We start from the raw sequence: 19,690 nt of genomic DNA, 5'->3' as shown, positions 1-19,690 counted from the left end.
TGCAGTGACGATGTCCTCAGAGGGGAAAACCATCAAACCTCTTTGGGTTTGTTGAGGAAAAAAGACCTCTCTTCAAACTTCCAGCATCTTGTTCAGAACATGGAGTTTTTAACGGTCTCTTATGATCAGATTTTTTTTTTTTTTACATTTTACAGTCTGCTCATATTATTAGATTTATAAAAATAAGAAATAAAATGAGGGTGGCAGGGAAGGGTGTTTGAGTGACAACTAGGTTTTTATAGGAGGAAAGGTGAAGGTGATATACACTAGAGAAGAACAGCTCAGCTGATGGTATTGAAAGTAAGAGAACCATATTTAGAAATATTATGTTAAAGTTGGAGAGAATGAGGACTTTGATAGAATTGTTGTCATTATTTCATTCATTTCACCACTGCAATTATCACCATTTATCATTACATCCATGATGTAAAACTCTGGAAATCCTCACAACCTGATAAATGTGGTGCTTTCTGTCACTATTCATACAGTATATTCCCTAAAATATATATAAATAATATGAATCGAACAGTATATGAAATTGGTAACCTCCTTGTTTTAAATAATCTTTCATGTAATTAACTGTCAGTCATGAGTGCACACGCCAAAAGTAAAATCCGATCATCGACGCGCTTTTCCAAAACTGTTCAATATATAACAGGACCGTTGAACGTTACTGGGTGATACTGGATGAAATTGTAGAAGTTGTGGGGCTTTACCCTCCCATCCCATGTTTTGGTTGATGAGATGGATAGCTTGCACAAAACTAGCCCAGTTCATGGAACATCATGTTTTACCTGCAACTCCATATGATTGCAGAGTGCTTTGAAACAAAAATAACTTTGATTCAATTCAGGTACCGCTGTTAAATGATTCAGTTAATTTATGTAATGAATGTGAGGCTTATTTGTTTAACATCAATGTAGTATTGCCATGGTAGATAGTTTAACATAATGTACTTTTAAAGTCTGTATAAACTGGTCAATGCATCCATATGCAAAGTACAGAAAGACTTATAAAGGTTGCATAGGTAGCGTGGTGCAGTGTTCATCGTAGGGCAACTTTTTAAAGCTTTCTGATATTAGTTTGTTAAATTCTTTCATTGGATATGAAGTCTTCGGGAGAAGCTTTCCGTTCCTCTGTGTACATTGTCACTGTCAGTCATCTTGTACCCCCACAGAAGTGTTATACTAAAACTGAAAACGCTTCTCCAGACACAGCTGTGCTGGTGTGTGCCAAAATACGGTTTCTAAATTTTAGCTTCCATACCTGTGCATCTTATCTATATCTACCAATGGCCTAACTATGGAGCTAAGCAAGAGAAAAGAAGGTTGTGTTACCTAGTGCCTAAGAAGTCTCTTCTGTCCAATAAAGCTTTTTCTTATGCCAGCACATGGCAATTGATTCCTGTTGATTTTATTACGTATTTTACAGAAAATGGCTCAGGTCGAGCGGCAGAGATGAGAGCAATGGGAAAAATCTAAGGGGAGAATATCAGGGCAACTGTGGCCCATCTCGATTTTATGAGAAATATAAAATTGTCAGAGCCTGTAGTAAAGTGAAATGCATAGACACCCTCAGTGTAGCCAGTGTCATAGACTGCAGTTGAAATGTTGAATATTTTTCATTAATGTTATTTAGCAGCCTCTGTTTGTGTTTTTAATGTGTGATTGGGATGTGTGTCTTACACTATATTTTTGATTCAAAGATCCTTAAAAGGTGTCAAAATCCTTAGTCTGTTGTGAAATATGGACACAAAAATCTAAGTACAGTATTTATGATTAGGCCCTAGCATTGCATAACCTCAATTTTATAACGTCCTAAAAATACAGTTTTATTGAGAGATGGTGGATGGTGGTGCTGAATGTGGAAATTACTTTAAAAAACAAATGCAACTGCAATAACAGGGAATTTTTTTTACATGTCTTCATGCGAAATTCAGAGCACATTTAAAATGCAAAGCCACACAATTCTCAGCATGTAGTTCTTTCTATTAGATACATCTTTTTTTTTTAAGAGACAGCTTATTCTGGTATATTTTTAGAGACGTAATTTTGTCTGAAAAGAATTGTCTTGTGCATCAGATGTTTTCCACCTTCACACCGATGGAACTCCCTGACCCAGTGACACCTCCACAGCTGGATGGCAGCAAATTTTCCTAGGATGTGACAGAAGTGTTGGGAGGTAAAGTAACCTATGAAAGAAACTTTAATTTAGTGTGAGATTACATGCATTTTGTTTCTCATACTTTTCAGTTAAAGCGAGGGGGTGAAGTTTTTGAACAACTCAGCCGATTTGGCACAGTTTACAGTGCAGATTATTGTTATGGAGAAGCTGTTAGGAGGTTGTCTAATGCTGGTCTCTCTGCTGTTCAATATGATGAATTTTCTAATGAATTTCACTTCCTCAGCCAATGTGTGAGCAGGGAAAAAGGCTTTGGTCCCAACCTGGGTTGATTTCACATTAGTAGTAATAATTGGATATGTTTTGCAAAAACAAAATGAATTGTGATTGTTATCACATCATAACACAGCAACAATAACAAAATATATATCCATGTCATACAGTTTAAAATGGAAGAAGAGAAAGGCACCCTTACTTGAATAGGTATCTCTTTATACAGTATAATTTCCAGTGTAAAAATTTCCAGTGTTTTGATAAAGCTCAGTTAGTGTCATCAAAGGCAGAAATGTAAGTATTGACATGAGTACTGCTTTTTTTATGAGTACTGCTAGGACCTTTTTGTCAGTAGTCAGTTGTTATTGGGTAAGATGTACCACACACCCCTTACCTGACAGAAAGACATTTTGCAGACCGTGTACTTAATGAACATGCATATAGTCAGATTCTTAAAGAAACACTAAGTTAGCGATACCTGAAATATTTCATGCCAGTGTGGTGTGGCTCAGAATTCTGATATGCATTTCATTAAACTATTTCTGTAACTGTAGCTTATCCCTGGAGTACTCCAGCAAAGTAGGTGCCAGGCAGATAGAATTATTAAGCTATGAAAAGCCTTTGAGGAAAACAAAAGAATATACATTTGAGTAGGATTCCCCTTTAATCCCTCTAATTATGATTGGCACTCACAGATTGCCAACCACAGAAACATTGTGTCAAAGCAAAGCTCTGTTCACTTTTGTTATATTAAAAATTATGACATTAAATGGACTACATTTAAAATGATTTACAGCATTTAATCTCTGACTTTATGAATGAAAAATTCATGAATTCAGATTTTGAACATTTTTGCATCAGATTTAGTCTTGTTCTCTTTTAGTTGTAATGTTATAACCATGGCCAGAGTTTACTGGGGGCTGAAAGAGACCATATTATCCTGCAGATGAACCAGTTGGATTTGCACATATTGCCACCATTTCAGAACTGCAAATATCTAGCACAGTGAAATTGCACACGATTTCTACAGAAGCATCACTCATAGATCTGCTTTTGATATACTTAACATTTGCTCTAAAAATCCTTTACAATAATGTTATGCTGGGCAGAGTGCCTCTCCTTGGCTAAGTCAAACCAAGCACGCACCCACATATACCTATTCTTTTAATTAAACTCTGAGTCGTCATGAATGGTTAAAGATTAGAATAATGTGAAATTCATTGCTGTTTTGTCATTGCATGAACAAATAGCATGATATCACTAATACAGACACACGCTGTGCCTCACTTAATTGGTGCCCAGTGCAATTCTAATGAGGCCAACGAAATGACTGCCACCGAAATGTTTATGGCCTCGGAGCAAAAGCAGTCATTACCCAGGCCACGGTAAATGAAATGTATGTAAATGAAGTAGGTAATGATGTTTTTTCTGTCCACAAGATTTCTTCCCATTTTACCTTCTGTGAGTTTTGGAAATACGTGCAGTGTTGACTTTAAAGCCAAGGCATTTTGAATTGTACTGAGTCGGGTTATAATTTTGTTTTGGTTTGTTAAGCTCTGCTCCTGAGCATAGACGCGGTTTTCTACTAGCAGCAGCAGCTAAGTAGGCTAGTAACATTGTTTTGCTCCATGAGTGTTAATTTGCCAATTAAACTTGGGAGGACAGCTAGTTAAATGCACTTTTTTTGCTCTATTTAAGGCAAACCGATTCAAAGTAAACCTCCTTGACTAAATGCAGCCTTATTGTTAGTCTAAGTAAACCATCTCAGAGTACTAGAATTCCAGAATATAGACTAATATAGGTAATATATCCCCAGGTAAAGACACCAAGGTGAGCTACATATTGTAGCTGCTGCTTCCCAGGTTGGAAACCAAATGGCCACATAATTCTATGTCTATGTATTCTATGTCTGTTCTATGTCTCATTTAGTTAATGTGTTACCTGTGCCAGTTAGTTATTGTTTCAATCTGTGTTTTTTTTTTTTCTGATTTAAGCTCTGCCCTGTGTTTATATCTGTGGAGTTGCCATGCCTAGTCTTGTACCGAGCCTGTTTTTGTTTAGTGGGTCTCACATAAAAAGCTGTCTTTACTGGAACCAAATCTCTTGTGTCCTGAGTCACCTCTGCATTTGGATTCTCTCCACTCCTTGTCACACCTTTACTTGTACCACTGTTAAGAAATGGTGTATTCAGTTTATTCAGAGATCAAGCTGCATCTGATTAGTGCAGCACTTGCTACCCTCAAAAAAGAGGTAGCTGACAAGCTGATAGGGTTAAATCAAATGTCTTTGTGCAAAATATCTATTCCACCCACGTGGTGTTTTATTAGCCCTGTTTTGGACACGTTTTACGTGGACTTTGACCCCATTGTCTGCATTTATCTGATACCATCTGGTATTTCCAAGCATTCAGTCAAGTTGCTTTCTTCTTTTGAAATGCCACAATAAACTGTTTGACTCTGGTTTTACTGCACCGGCCGATTAAACTCAAAATTAAAAAAGTGTAACTTGGTGACGTTAGTTTGTACAACTTCATGAAAAGAACTGGATGCTTGCAATCTAAACTGTCCAAACCCACGGAAAACAAAACTTTGCTCAGACTTGGAATTAAGACAGCTGCTTACTCAAAGACAGCCTTAGTTCTTTCCGGTGTATTAGCTACTGTACAGCTGCTGATACTGTTACGCAAAAAAGCACTGCATGTGTTGATAAAATTTCATTCGGTGATTATTTCAGGCTACCTTGAAGTTGTTAAAGTTTCAAGAAAGCAGGAACATGATACTGAAGGACATTGACTAAAAGTCAAGTATGGAAGTGGAATCCAAACGCTAAACAGCAACCGACATGTTTCTCAGCAGCTCAACAGTACCAAGTCTTGACTGCTGTTGATGATATCCCACAAGTTTGGGAGAGAGGGTACTAAACTGGGAGCCACGGCGCGTGCAATGCCAAAAAAACAGGCAGAATTGGAGGGAGGAAAGTCAGATGTGCGCTGAGGTGAGATGCAGGCAGATTTGAGTCTTTATAGAATCCCCATATGAGTAACTCCGATTGTAGATAAGGAGACGCGGGGTTAATCCCTCCCAGGAACCCAGAAAGTCAATATCCACACTGAGAAAGGGCGGGGGGGGGTGCTGATTTCATCTCAGAAACAAAAAAAATCATCACCTTCAATTAAACACAGATCAATAAAAGGCATACACAGAGTGTCATCCGTGCCATTTCACAGACAAGTGGTTCATTATGATAATTAGAATTAGAATATTTACAGTGATAACGATCGTGCCGAAGACAATGACTGAAACAAGCAAGGATTAAGAACGCAGTTTCAATGAATGGCAAGCAGAAATGGAATTGGCAAGATTATGCAAAACCGTTAAGCTAATTAGTGGCAGAAAAAAAATGACTATTCATTTATTTGGGGGCACAGATCATATATAATCTCCTTTCAAACGGCTTAAAACAACTGTTTGTTAGAGCACTATGCATATCAGGGCATTTGATTGCATAGAGGATGAGACCAGTCGCAGTAAAACAGGTCTCCTAAAGAGAGAGGTAGTCATTGTGGATGTCTTCAGCTCACTATGTGACTGTCAGAATAAAGAGGCATTCAGAATTACTCATATATCACAGGAAGTTGGATCTAGTTCGTCAGAGTGACAAAAGCACAAAGATTATAAAAATTACAGCAATTCTAGAGAAGGGCGGCACTGTTGCGTAGTGGTAAGGAGCAGAACTTGTGACCGAAAGGTTGCTGGTTCAAGTCCCCGCTGGAGCACTGCCTTTGTACCCTTGAGCAAGGTACTTAACCCAGAATTGCCTCAATAAAATATCCAGCTGTATAAATGGGTAACGTGAAAAACTGTGACCTGTGCAAGTTGCTCTGGATAAGAACATCTGCTAAATGCCAGTAATATAATGTAATGTAACACCCAATAACTGACAACTGTCCATCCACACACTCTGCCGTTTTCAATCTGCTTTTCTTGGTGAGAGGCAGTGGGTCAGTTGGGGGAAGCTACATAATCATTTCGCGTTGCAGCAGATACCAGATCCCCACACTTTCTCAGGTTGCTTTGAAAGGTGTGATTGGCTCATTGTGTCTTGGGGTGTCCTCAGGATCCCCAAGGGGCCATGCCCAGTGACGCTCCAGAGGAAGACAAGTGAATCTACTTCAAGCCACTCATGTAACTCCCTGATTCCTTATCCTATTTTGGAGATAATTCCCATGAACCCTATGTCTATGCTACTTTTCTATCCATTCTCCACTCCAAGAATTAGGACAAATACATCCTGGCAGTGGAGGAAAACTTGGTTTGAGAATAGCATGTTCACAGAGCTGACAACACAATAAGTAACTATGATTATAACGCAGTGGAATTTTTCCATGTAATTGAGTTGTGTGGGTTACCGAGCGTCTTAACTTTTCGTGTTTTCCAACTGATGCAAGAGAAGCACTTCAGAGAATGTCAGAACTGTGTAGGAGAGAGCTCAAAGACCGATCCACAGAGGAAAAAACAGAGGAAATGGCAAGTGAGAGAACAAAAAAGAGACAAGAGTACATCATAAAACCTGAAACTAAAAGAGCTCTGTCACAGCAGGCAAAGATGGATCACTGTTAAGAAACCTCACAATGAAAATAAAGGTAAGGCAAACCCCCGTGAAGTACATTCACTAATTGGTGCAGAATGTTAACATTTTCAGATATCATTCAACAGATTCATTCCCTCTGTAAAAGCATTTGTATCATTCCTTATCAATACAAACAAGAAGATGAGCAAAGACTTATGGGAATAAAACAAGGTAGCTGAGCTTTGGTAGATGACATGTATCTCCATTCTATCCATATACTTTACAATTAAGATCCACAATTAATTCAAACCGACTCTGAACTAATAATTTTTCACTGGAATGTTTTCAGATATTAATTTTGTATTGTACTACATCACTGACTTCAGTTCAGCATAAGCAATAATAATGAAAAATCCAGCATATGCTACATAATCAGTTATTGCTTTGGATTTTGTGCTGTCAGTTGTGTCCCACTGAGAGAAAATAAATAAAGCACATATCAAGCATATATCAATTTCAGATGAGTTGCTTACTGACGTGCTACAATGTATTCATACTGCATGCCCCAGTTTTAGGATCACGGATGTTGAAGTTAACTTAAAGTTGAGTAACTTCAAGTTACTGCATGCGTGAGAATCAGCACCACGGAGAGCTCTCCCTATTTTCCCCCAAAGCTGAGGTATTCTGTCTGAAAATATACCCCCACAATATGGTGTCTCACTCAAGAAGGAACAGATGACAGGCTCGTTTTAAAGACTACCCTCAAATTCTAGTTAAACATTGATCTGGGAAGAGTTTTCTAAAGGTGTGAGGTGCCTGCTGTGGACTGGGTTATGTGTGTCCTTTACTTAGTAAAAATGAACAGGTCATTCTGGGCCAGATGGTGGAAGGAAAGTTGCCTCTCTATTGTCTGAGTCTTTTTATGTTTGATGTATCATATGAAATAGAAGGTGCATGCCTCATTTTCTTCATTTTGGTACATCCTCTTTCTACCACCTGAAACTATTATGGAAGAAACCATGTGCAACAGCTACAACCAAGTCTTCCATAACAAAGAAAAAAACTTTCACAAGGACAAGGACCCCAGTGACCAATAAGCTCTTGCTCCCCAACTCCTGTAGTAGGTCTCTCTGACACTTGCATGTCACACCACCTCATACAAGTGGAGGCTTCTTTCAGCGTCTCCTCAGCTTGCATTTACAGAGATATTTCTGAGCGTTCTGTGAAAAAAAAAAAAAAGCGATGCCCCCCTCCTGTCCTCGGTGGCTCGGTGGCAGTTCCTTCCCCCTGCACCCCGGCTGTGATTCTGTTAAGCAAGTGTATCCCCTGCAGTGCGTGCACCTCATTGCACCGCCTCCTTCTCCCTGCTGTTCAGCTCCTAAGCTGCTGAAAGTGTAAGGAATGTTTTTCGTAAGTTTGACGACCATTAAACGCTTCCATTCCAGCGATGCGTCGCGCACGGGTTCAGCAGTTCTCTCGCAGGCCACCTGACGCCATTTTGTTAAGTATGATTAGTTATTTGACAATGTATATTTTTCAGATTTTAACGTCACCACGTCCTTGATGTGCAGCGATATTATCTGCACTTATTTATTTATGGTTGGGAATGGGAGAAGCACAGTTTCTAATCCACTGTGCACCTGGTCTTGTTCTGACAGTTGCTGGGAGCACAGTATGAATGTATGACCATGAGTGGAAGCAAATACTAATGCCTCCTGAAAGGGTCTCTGCACCTATTACGTCAAAACGCTGTACACATCAATATTATGTTCCTGCTGGATTGTCAGTTCATCTACCTCCATGTTTGAAGGTCAGATAATGTCTGCATTGAACTCTTAGGGGTGAAAGTGGCGTGTTCCAACGGAGCAGTAAGTCCTGGTGGCATTTAAGCTCGAATCCCAAGGTACAGCTTCTGGGTCCTGACAGTCATCAGCTCTGGGTATGCGTTTATTGAATGTTTGCCGTGACATCCCAGTGTTATAAATATGTTTTATATAATATATTATTATACAAGCATTACCAAATGTAAAAGGCAAATGGGAAGATGGATACTGTAAGATAATCTACAAAAAAACAATGAGGGTTTTAGGAAGTGTACTTTGTTGTGCTTTTGTGTTTTTAATCCATGTCGTATTAAAAGCTGCGCATGAACTGAAATATTTTTCACGCGCACAGTCCTTTGAAAGGCGCCACATATATTGCTCCTGGACACAGCGCTGTCTGCGTTTCATTTCCCTCAGTACAAATGAGAAGTCGAGTTTGCAAGCTGACGAGAGGGAGGTGCTGGGGGCTAGTGGTATTGGTGGTGATGTCAGAGTCTGGAGACCGTCAAGATTTGGTCTAATTAGGATTTGCTGCAGCGAACAGACACTCTCTCTGAATGGCTGGATTCAAAGTGACTGGTGCCAAAAACTAGAGGTGCGGAAAGTAGGAGACGGCGCGTACAGCCGTGCGTGATATATGTAGTTCTGCTTTGAGCGCTTCGCCGTGCGGCAACTGCGATATCTCCGGGAGGAAAGCTTGGGAGTAAAGCGAAACAACTCTAAATAACGCAGAAGCGACAGGCGAAAGAGGTCATTCGAATTCGACCGTTGTCCCATGTCACTTGTCGCGATGGCATCAGTTCTTGGAAACAACACCCGTTCTCCGGGAACTCAGAGCAGCCAACTGAAATGCAAGTTCAAACGAAGAAGGAGAAGGAGGTCAAAGAGAAAAGGTAAACTTTTGAATCAGACGTGATCGGTTTAAGATACCGCTGCCGGAGATCAGGCACACCTTGGCAAAACAAAGGAAAGCAGAATGACATTAGTGCGTTATAGCTTTGAATGATCTGTGTCGTTAATGAACTGCGCGGGGTGGGACCTACACTAACACTCCATAAACCAAATCAGCGTTTGCCTATGTTACTCGTGTTGATACATAAAAAAGGCTCCCTCTAATTTGTAAATAACAGAGTATGTTTTTACTTGGTTTATCGGGCTCCACTACATAAAGTTTATCGACTTTACGAATAGACGGGTTAATTGGATTAAACTGCCTTCTTTCGTAAAGGTGACTGTGTACTCAGCAGAATATTTTTTGTGTTGTGTTTTTTTTAATGTGGTGTTTGCATGAGAGAACTCGTTGTGTACCTAGAAACGTGGCTCAAGATCCGTCGTAAAACCACTTTGGGTTATCTGTGCAGTTAGTGCGGTGTTCAAGTGGTTTATTTTTGTTTAGAAATGACCATGTTCCCTTGTTTATATCACAAAATAACTAGTCACTTTTCAACTGGTGAGCCGCCCACGATATGCTGCAGGTGCTTCTGTCGTTCGACAATAATTAATGTCATTTGCCAGACGTATTACACAGTATGCGTCTTGTATGTGTCATAGCACAGAAAGTCTTACACTGACAGGAGATCAGTAAGCATAACAGTATGCGATCTAATAACCTGTCATAGTTTTTCGTTCAAAGCAATACGTTCAAAAGTATCTAATGAACGCACCTACGTAGCTGCTTGTAGTGTTATGATGCGGTCCAAACATAAACCCTTCCTTGTCTATTTCTTTTTGGAATTCACATACTTACATACTCCACGTTCCATTTATATATCTATTTGTGCGAGTGATTAAAAAAAATGCGCCTCAGTAAGCAATGAAGGATGAAACCTCAATGTAATGCATAAAAATAGAGTATCAGTAAAAATACTATATGTCAAAGTAAATACATACATAACAGAATGTATGCATGTCGAAGTAAATAAATAAATAATCAACAAATATATATCAACGTTTATTTGTTCAAGACTCTTTTTCATAATAAGAATCCCCAGGATGTTTTAAACGTTCTACTGAACTTTACTGGGGGATCAATTGAGTTGTTCCTCCAATAGACCAGAGGAGGCAGTATTGGGGTATCATGGCAGCCACCCAACTGGGGCTATGGCTATGACCTTGTGTTTGATGAAGTTAACGTGTTGGCCCATTGCCCCCTCCCCTTTAAATGTGTTCTTACATAAACTTACATAATCATTTACCTTGGCTTTGTCAAAAGGCGAGCTAGTAGCAAGGTTGGCAGGTTTGTTGGCTAGATTCTAGCATTTCATGTAGTTAGTTAGCCAAGCAGAGTGACACATCTTTAGCCACCTGGCTAAATGTATAATTAATCTGAGTCCTGGTGTGTTTCTTAGTTGTGTGCAATAGTCTGTTACACTAATTGACGTGGGTTTTGCTATGCCAAAACTAATGCTTTCCAGCTAATCTTACTCCTTTTCTCAAAATTTGAGAACTTCCTTGTGTGGTGCAAGCTTCAGATGTTTTTTTTTCTGCAACTTGTCTCCATGAGTTTGAAAAGTTCTGAAATGGCAAATATGTCATTCTTGGCTAGCTATATAGGTAGCTACCTAAGATTAAGTACTGCAAAGCTGTTTGTAGTTAGCTAGCTCTGTTTGAACTGATATTTTATCTATCTAGCTGCTATTTTCAAAAGTAACAAATTATATGAAAGAATAGTAGCCAAGGAACAATGTTCAGCATGGAAACAAATCAAGTCTTCATTGACTTTGCTATGTTGAATATAATTATGTTAATTTATTTAAGTCACAACAAGTATAACAAGGTCAACTTCATCAGGTATGTGTACAACAAAGATGTCCAGTTTAGTTTCAGCTCATTGTTTGCTGATGGTATTGTGACTTGTAAATTATGCTGTTGTTTTGTATGTGTGAGAAGTAATGTCTTTAAATTTAACAAATTTTATCAGAAAGGCTGTGTAAACCAAGGTTAGGTCAAGACGGTACAACGGTTAGATGACTCGACATTGATATTTTGCCAATTTTCTCAAAAGGTGACTTTATTGTGCATACAGGCAAATGAAAGATTGTATGTTGCCTGTATTATGGAGATTGATTAGGCAATTAATAAAATATCATTGGCACAAATTTATTTGCATATCTAATATGAGATTGTAATGTTCTGTGTCCAATCATACATAAATGTCCCTGCTTGCATGCGTGTGCACACACACACACACACACACACACACACACACACACACACACACACACACACACACACACACACACACACACAGAGTATTTTGGGAAATGTACCAACTTAACACATTAAAAATTTGTTGTCTAACAGTATTGTTGATTCAGTGTGATACTAAAGCATTTTACAGTTTTTAATGGTCTGGATCTAAATGTATTCACACCATTTTCCATTGTATAATTTAAAAACATGTCCTTGATTCATGTTATATCAACCACTGAAATCTTTATATCTGCATTCTAAACATTTCAAAAGAGCACTAATGGGGACTAATCAAAGTACCGAGCTGTACATGGATTTCAGTTCTATATGTGCAAACAGTCTGCTTTTCTTGGATCAGAGACTCACAAGAAATTGTAAATGTGAGATTTTAGTATTTCTATGTAGATGATTATATACCAGTAATATGCAAAAAACACATTCCGGCCTGTAGATGGCATTGTACAATGGTACACAAGTTGTGTTTTGTTCCTCCCTCCCTTGACACATGGTAACATTTAATATACATACTAAACTATGTAAATGTATACCAGGTCCTCCATTAGCACATTATTTTAACAGTTATATTTGTGTGAAATGCATACTCATCATTGTGGAGGCCCATATGATAATTTAATGTAGTCCTCTTGGACAATAGATTGTAGGATTGTTTAGACATGATAGTTAAGACCCTAATCTGTATCAAATGCTGTAGATTGCTTAATGGTGGGTCTTTCTAAAAAGCCTGTGATCATTTAATGAATGGAAGCCGATTTAGCTTTATTTCATTAGTTAATCTAAGTTCTTTTTTTGCGTGCAAGAGTTCAAGTGGGTATGAAAAACAGGATGGGGATTTGAGGTTTACTCTTCATTAATCTCATATAAACACATTTGAAAGCCTGTGTTCTGAAAAAGAAAGGAGATGCTGGCGAGATATTCTGCGTCAGTAAAGTTATCATATGCATGACTAAATTACTGTAACCTATGTAAGTCGCTCTGGATAAGAGCATCTGCTAAATGCCAATAATGTAATGTAAATAGCTGCTCATTCTGATTAATGAAATATTAATCTGTGCATAGCAGGGGCATTAGAGAGGCCAAACAGCATTATTCTTTAGCGTTAACTTCTCATGGCAAATTTAGTGTGATATTACCCCTGAGTTCAAGGACACACCCCTTCGAAGGACAGGGGTCAGAGGCCTTCATTATGATTCAGCTGAACATGTTGTCCTCCGGACAGCACAACCACCCACCCTTTCGTGACATTAGGGCACCGGGAACTGTCAGAAGGGCCCGATGGTTCCAGCGTTTCCAATTTCCTAGATGATGCCGTCTGCAAGGCCTCATCCGGATTGACATCCCATGCACGGTTCCATTTCTGCTTTTTGCTAAATTGGGGACAGCAATGCTTCCATGCAGAACTATTTTAAATGGTAGCCCAATAACACTTCAGAGAGACGGCAGGAGGTCAGAGGATGTCTCCCAAGTGTCATGTAATTTATGTAGCAATTACACACTCCCATTGGTGAAGGGTGTCCTGAGATTATCCGAACCAGAGGTCGGCGTACAGGATTTCCACTCAGCCGCAGAGCGCCCTAATAAAAAAAAAAAAGTGAGTCCATCAATGTGGTGTTTCTGCTGGAAACCAAAAAAGCTCTAACAAAGACCAAGCCAGGCAGTAAAATCGCAACATAGAAACCATACAGTGAGCTCTGCATTTGGTTTCCTTTAAGCAACCGTAGCTGCTGTCGACTGTCATGGAACTGGTTTATTATTGCTAGATCTCATAGCCTAAATACAGAACTCATTAACCTACATAGTGGCGCATTGTGTGGATACCTGCTAATGATACATATTGGTCTGCTTGTCTCATATGTGTCTGTCTGTCTTGTGGGAGCTGATGGCCCATGCTTGTAATGTCTTAAACTAAAATGCTTAAAATCATGCCACAGCCCAAGTCTGCTACAGATGGATTAAAGGAAACGTTTGCAATTAGACTACAGACACAATATGCACATGCATTGCAATATTCATTTGTTGAGCATACCCCCCTGATCCAGGGCAATTTATAGCTTACCCTTTACATACTACCCATTTCTCAAGCTGGCTGTTAACTGAAGCAAGTGAGCTCATGCACATTACATACATAAGGGGTGCAGTGCCCTTCCTGGGATTCAAACCTGTGATGATCTGGTTACAGGTTTCCTACCTGCTATGCTCCACGGGCTTTTTAAAATGGCTTCGGTTGCATATACAGACAGATCAGGCTCATTATCTCAGAAAGCAGCAAACACCTTTTTTTACCTCAGTAGTTCATTTAGAAGTTACATTGAGGGGAAAAAAAGTCATCTACACGATCTGTTTGTGATTAGAAGTTCTAATGACCATTCATCTGGTATGAAAAATGCAAAATGAAGAGATTAACATGACTCATCACACAGACACCATGAAACTCTTAGTGGCCTAAGGTATCAAGAAATGGTTGGTAAACATTTTGTGACATAAATTCATTCTTAGGCGTTTTTTTTTTTTTTTAATCAAATGATGTTACCACTTATTTCTTTTTATATATTTATTTTTGTAAAGTAGTGTTTGTGTTTCGTGCTGGTATCCACATTACAACATGGCTAAACGCTCCCAGCCTGCATAAGGTTAATGAAGGTCATTAGCGTCAGCTAGCATCACCTTGTTTGAAAGGAAGCTATCTCGTTTACCGTCTCATTCCTCGTTAAGCATCACATATTCCCGTGTTAGTGTTCATCGGTTTACCGTGTCCTTGGCTGTGCATTTAGCTGGGGGAACGTGCACTGTTCTCTCAGGAGAACTCTGGATCAAATGACCATGGAAACAAAGAAGCACAACTTTACAAATTACCATAATTAGTAATTATCCCCTAATAGCCCCTCTTGGCTTTTAAGACTTGGTCTTTGAATATCCGTCTAAGGTTCAGTGAGGGGGGGGAAAAAAACGCGCTTTGTGCTTAAACGTCTCACTCTCACTGCTAAGCTGTTGAGGTAATCACCTCAATGAGGTTAAAAAGAAAATGCTCTCAAAACAATGAATATCCTATTGTGTGGCCACGGTGACTTGTGGTGCAGCACATTGTGATCATATCTCTGTGCGTGTTTCTCAGGTTCAAATATTATTTTAACTCATAATAGCAGTGTTCTGGGTTTCAAATTGCACTATACAACACACATTTTATTTTCTGGAATTATTCCAGTAATTATGTTACTACACATAATCAGTCATTAAATACTCAGTGTCCCTAAAATACAGAGAAAAGGAAAATGTAGCTGTCAAGTTTCATCTACTAACTAACAAGTCTGGATTACTTCTTAGTCAGTGGAATTTGGTATTTATAGATTATTTGCTAGTCCTTGTATGGATTAATGGATTACTTGTTAGTTCATGAAAACTGATATTGTAGAGTTTGAGTAATTTAATTTGATTTCATAAACTCACATGGTGTGTAAGTGGTGTTTGCAGTTTACTTTGATAAATACACACCTGTTGGGAGTGCAAAAATGATGAGGTCAGTGGCTTGTCTTTGATTCATTTTAATTAGGTGGAGATTTTGCTTCAGTTTGACATTCCATCACACGATATTCCACTTTCAATCATTGAATATTTAATTATTGTGCATTTAATATTTTGAATTACAGTACAAGTGTTTTCCCTGTTTTTCTGTAAATGGAGTCTCTTGTTTTTTTTTTTTTCTGTTTTTTAAAGATCAAAGATGAATCCCCTTGAAATTCTGCCAACCACTGAGCAGAACATCAGCTTGTTCCCAAAGTGCCAGGGCGTTTTCTGGAGTGTGTCTGAAATAAACTCTCCTTCGTCGTATCTCAGCTGTCCTCGAAATTTGCACCTGCGAGATTAGTTCGGAGCGTTTGCTGTTTTGCCTTCAACATTCTGTCAGATTACACATGCCCTTTCCATTCAGCGAGTGTCAACAAACGGGAATCGCTCCGTGCTTCGTGCTTCTGTTGCGCCGCTGTGATTAATTGTTCTGCCGTGATTTCTTGTGAAATTTCGCCAGGGGGGCGGGGGTGGCTTCAGCTTGGCAGCCCCCTCGCGGAATTTGCATGGTTTGCACCGGTCGGATTGACGTGTTCTGTTCAGTGACCGTGGCTGTTTCTTAAAGCCATGGTCACTGAGTGGTCTGCACCATTGTGGTGCTTTCTGTGGTTGGAATTACACATTCAAAGAGTATCGCTGCTCCTGTATCGCCGGCACATTCCCCCATCTCCCCGCATTGAAGCAATGTCACAGAAGCAGCCATCACCAAACATACAGTATATAATCGCCATAGACAAAGTTGCTCTTGCGAGCTTGGGAAGTTGGATAGCATTTGACTCATGCCCTGAGCTCTACTGTGTTATCGCTATCCCTATTGTGTGATCTTGCTGGATTTTGATAATGCCTCACTATTGTAGGTGATGTTTCATCATTTTTGCTGATTGCTATGTGATCACCAGCTCTTTAATATAAACTGGAATTATCATCCAAACGCTCACTGACTAACCTACAGTACTGGATCAAAGAACACACATGCATGTATTATAAAGCAATGTTCATTAAGCACTATGCATCCATGCATTCCATCATTAAGAAAGTAATACATGTGCGCATTCTATATTTTTAATAGAGCATTTTAATTGAGCCATTAAAAGATATGATTATAAAGTTTGCATTCTTATGCCATTCAGATGGTGTAACTAGGAGTGGAGTGTACATGCCTGGAAAGTAACAGAGAATGCAGTGAAGTGTTCAGCACTGCTCTGGAAGAAGGATTGCCGAACCGATTTAGGTGTCAGCATCAGCCATCGTAAGAGGATGCATTTCGCCATGATTGACTTGTTCTGCAGGGAATACTGCTTCCTTTTAGCCGTGACATCTTGCTCAGGGAACTCATTCAATTCCATGTGCACATTTTGCACTAATATCCTCCTTTAGGTAGGCTGCTGCTTGCCAGTTTCTACTATGTGACTCCAAATCTTGGGCCCTAAAATAATGCATTCATGTCCAATTAGATTTATGGGACATTGCTGTAGAAAAATACAACGATATTAACAGAGATAAAAAATCCACCCACGGAAAGCTAGAAGCAAAGAGCGTTATTGTTCTCTGGTATTTTGGTTAATGTGATGGAACACACAGCATCACGGCGTTTCGATATAACCCTCGCTTGCAGACCAGCGGTGGGAAGTAATGCCTAAATGGGTCTCCCAACGTCTGCCGCATGAACTCCCACTGAAGATGTTATCTTGTCTCGTCACCTCTCTCCCTGCCTTCTGCGCAGCTGGAGTCTGAAGCCACAGTGAGGAGAGAGCTCACGAAACAGCAGAAACTTTAAATAAGAGGCAGTGACACCTGCCGCATTCTTTTTTAGAAAGCTGGTGTTTTAGCTGAAGCCTTTGTGTGTCATCAGGGGTGGCAGAGAAGAGAATTCAGACAAAATTTGTCACCACTGTACAGCTTGGAGAGTGGATGCAAAGTGGAATTATAATTAAGAGATCTGTTGACACTTTTAAAAAAGTCTTGATTTTTTTGTTTAAAGTTTATTCACATTTTTCAATTATTTCTGCTTAAAATAACAGGATGCCTGAACATTTGAAATGTGGCAATGTTGACAGTCGATCATAATGCAATAATTGCATATTTCATAATAGTTAGTTCTGCATCGAAAATAACTAAAACGAGAATCTTTATTAAGCCACAAAACAAGTACTTTTTATGTGGGCAACATTCTAGGAAAAACTAAATAACTATAAACAAAACCGTTATATTTAAACATTACAAAAAGTAGTTTACAAAAGCAAAAATATCAGACTGTAATAAAATCTGCAGAATTGTCATTTGTGTGACATTGTGCTTATTACATGTATTATTCATTTTCAGCCTCCATATTTCATGTTATGAATATTTAGAGAGAAATAATCATGCACAGTTCCACTCCTAGCTGATTAAAAAATCTAGTACAGAACAAACAACCTTTTAACCTTTTGCTCAAACTTGCTTTTTAAGATGTTTTCTAGTTAAATACAATGCATTACTCATCTTGAAGGCTGTTGCATTTTTGTAGCCATTTGAATGGCTTCTTCTTATAGCACCACCACATGTTGCTAACGATAGCAGCATAGCATGCAACTAGGATAAGACCAAGATAGAAAAAGTCAGTATTTTTTCCAAGTATGTTACCACCACTCATTTAAGTTGATATATGAGTAAAGCAAAGAAAAAGAGAACTTATATAGCATTATGTTTTCCTTTCAGTATTATTTGTCAGAAAATATTATTTCATGATAATTTTGTATCATGAACTCTCTTTCATGAAGCGTATCATACGGTAAGCTGAGCGTATTGTTTCTCTGTCTAAAAGTATATCATTTCTCAGTCCCCCGTCAGTTCTGGTACAAACAGGAATTTCCCTACAAACATCTCACCTTGGCCCATCCCACTTTATTCTGCCATCCTATTAGATGCAAATATTAAACCCACCAGCTGAGCCCATAAGTGCTTGACACCTGTCCATCATGGAACACTAAGACTAATGTGGGCTTGCACACTACAATACATCCCTGCCAGGGTTCTCTAATTGCAATTACAGTCAAATATGCCTGGAGCAAAATAGCACTGTGGCAGCATCACTAAGGACTGTGAAAAGGTCTGCAATCAGTCCAGAAACAGACAGAGACCATCTGATTTCCCCCACAGAGTTAACGTTTGTTAACACTTTTCCCTTAAGTTAGAAGAAGATAATTAAATAAAATGGCTCTAGTTTCGTCTGTACTACTTCAGATTTTAGTAAACAGTAAAGGTACATTTCAAGAATGTGTTCACTGAGAGGAGAGTTCTGAGGCTTTATGTGTCAGGTTCTATACTGAAGAGAGGAAAAGATGCAAAGAACATTCCTTTTTAAAGTTGTGCATGGTGCATGCTTTCACAGGTAAATTGTACATTACAGGCCTGAAGTAGAAACTTTGGGGTTAGTTAAAAAGCAAATGCATTAATGTAACCAACTTCCTAACCAGGTGTGTGAGGCAGGAAAAGCACACTGTCACCGAGTATTCTAAAAGAATGGTTTAGCTTCAGCACAACAGGGCTGTTGGATACTAGGTTACCATTGTAAGATGGGCAGGACTGTGACCTCTTTCATAAGTGAGCACCAGACTGACTGAGCTAGAGGGAGTAATAATAATTTAATCTGGAAAAATGCATTAGAAACCATCACTCTAAACCTATTGTATGATGGACATGGATTTGGAGAGACCAGTACAATAAAACGTAATTACATTATGCAACTCTAATCACAGGGATTGCACTAAAATGAATGCCGTAATTGAGGAGGGATAATTATTTTTACTGTTAATCGTTCTGTGAGTTCTCTTACGTGAGTGCAGTTTTATTTTCTCGATGTGAGGTTCTGTTTTCGGTTGCTGCAGTGTCTGTGTCTAAATTAAGACACGCTCTTGAATACCATGTGGGCACATGTGAGTAGTGTATTCTGCGGTCCTCTCAAAGAATATTACGTTTCATATATTTATTTTAATTCATAGGAACCGTGTCCCATGAGTAGTTTTATTGAGATGAGGATTCCCTAACCTGTATATGATATTCTCAGTGCCACTGCGTAGCCCTGTGGCAAACTGCTAAGAACGCCTATTACCATGCAGTGAGCAGGTGTTGAAATGCGCTGCTCCGTTATGGTG

At 39.1% G+C, this 19,690-nt stretch overlaps 1 protein-coding gene across 1 annotated transcript in view; it reads left to right on the top strand.

The window, feature by feature from the left end:
- Positions 1-9,629: 9,629 nt before the first annotated feature.
- The window catches only part of LOC118771299 (double-stranded RNA-specific editase B2-like), an 83,983-nt gene continuing 73,922 nt past the window's right edge, over positions 9,630-19,690 (top strand). Inside the window, exon 1 of the mRNA XM_036519253.1 lies at positions 9,630-9,679. The gene's annotated coding sequence lies outside the window, so the exon portion shown is untranslated. The remainder of the gene's footprint in view (positions 9,680-19,690) is intronic.

Source organism: Megalops cyprinoides, chromosome 24, assembly GCF_013368585.1.
Source record: "Megalops cyprinoides isolate fMegCyp1 chromosome 24, fMegCyp1.pri, whole genome shotgun sequence".
In the NCBI taxonomy this organism is placed as follows: domain Eukaryota; kingdom Metazoa; phylum Chordata; class Actinopteri; order Elopiformes; family Megalopidae; genus Megalops; species Megalops cyprinoides.
This window is presented reverse-complemented; position numbering and strand designations above follow the sequence as displayed.